Here is a 1,915-nt window from a genome sequence, read left to right on the forward strand (position 1 = left end):
GAATAATATTGCATAAGTGCCTTGTTTTTCAATGCAGCATCGTATTCCATTGTGTGAATATACCACAGCTTCTCTATCCATTCATTTGTTGATGGGCACTTAGGTTGTTTCCAACTCCTTGCTATTGTGAACAAAGCCGCAATAAACATGGCTGTGTATTTGAACCAACTTCTGACTCACAGCAACCCCTGTGCAACAGATCTAAATTGCAAGAGATGTAAACCTTGGCTGATCCAGCATCCTTGCTCCCACATGCTCAGCCCATTATTGACTCACTGTTAATCTATCTTAGTGATAAGCTTCCTTTCTTTCACTGATACCCTGCTTTTCCAATCACAATGTCTTTGTCCAACAACTGGCACCTCCTGATGACATACCCAAAATATGAGATAAAATCTCATCATCCTTCCCTCTAAGGAATATCCTGACTAAAAGATTTTTTTTTTAATGTGAGCTCCATGAATCTTCAAGAACTCATTAGTAGTAAGCGTTCCAACTCTCGGCAGTAGATAGATTGCTCTTTGGCGGTAGCCTCTCTAGGCTGTTTCTGCTCAGTGTTAACTCAGTTTCATGTCAGCGTAAAACTGAGAACAGGACACCACCAAAGATGTATTTAACTCTCTTCAATCAACAGACAGCAGACCTACTGGAAGTCCTGATACTGTTAATCAGTAATCTTAACTTAGTACAAATTTCTCCTCCCCCAATTCCCCACAACCTTGAACTTCAAAAGTTGGAGCAAGAAAACAGGAACTTGGTAGAAGGAAAAGTTGAATTTTTTGACATTGATTCGTACAGAAGCCAAAGATGTGGGCACATTGTCTCTAAATATACTTTTTGCTCCTTTATGTTAGCAAAGTTATACATTAGGGGGTTTTCCATACTGGCTTATTCATTAGTTTTTCATGAGTTTATCATTAGTGATGTTGTGGGATCAGACCAACCTGAGTTCAGATTTCTCAACTAGGTATGTAGCTGACCTTTACCCAGTTTTTGACCCTTAATTTCTCTGAAAAAACACAGGTGTAAATATTTAAAGTATCCAGCACTGTGTCAACATCTAACATGGTAGCATCTCCATAGAATGGAAATTTTTTTTATACTCAAATAGTTTTCTCAGCTTCTGTAATGCACAAAGGACTATGCCATTCCTAATTATAACAGTGACTGCCAAAGTGGGCTTGAGCTTGGCTGAGATTGTGAGGATGGCACAGGACAGAGCAAAGGTGGTTCACAGGCTCACTTTGTCAATTTGACAGCACCTTAACTTTTTAAATTATGCTCCTGTTTTTTAGGCTAATTAAGACACGGAGCAACTTCACTACTTATAAACATTTCAGAGAATATGAGAACAAAGCTTTTAAAAATCCATTGATTTGTGACATTATTGCTTAAATTTATCACTCCTAGTTGTTTTAATTTGCATCTCTCTTAGGGCTAGGGATTTTGAGCATTTCTTCATGTGCTTGTTAGCCGTCTTTGGTGAAGTGCCTGTTCATATCCTGTGCCCATTTTTCTATTGGATTATTTACCTTTATCTTGTGGTGCTCAAGTATTTCATAAATTCTGGATATAAGTCCCTTATCTGATATGTTATTACCGAATACTTTTTCCCAGTCAGTGGCTTCCCTTTTTACCCTATTGGAGAAGTTTTTGGATGTGCATAGGGATTTGAGTCTTAGAAGATCCCATTCATCTACGTTATCTTCTCCTGGTTGTAGGTTTTCCAGGATACTGGGAAGACTGTTTATGTTGTGGATTAGGACTTCTAGTGTTGTTCCTAGCTTTTCTGTAATGAAGTTTATAGTCCTTGGTTTTAGTCCTAGGTCCATGATCCACCTTGAGTTGGTTTTTGTGTATGGAGTGAGGTGTGGGTCTTGCTTGAGTCTTTTGCAGATATTTTTCCAATTTTGCC

Source organism: Elephantulus edwardii, unplaced genomic scaffold, assembly GCF_000299155.1.
Source record: "Elephantulus edwardii isolate Elephantulus edwardi_28Jun2011 unplaced genomic scaffold, EleEdw1.0 scaffold00140, whole genome shotgun sequence".
In the NCBI taxonomy this organism is placed as follows: Eukaryota; Metazoa; Chordata; class Mammalia; order Macroscelidea; family Macroscelididae; genus Elephantulus; species Elephantulus edwardii.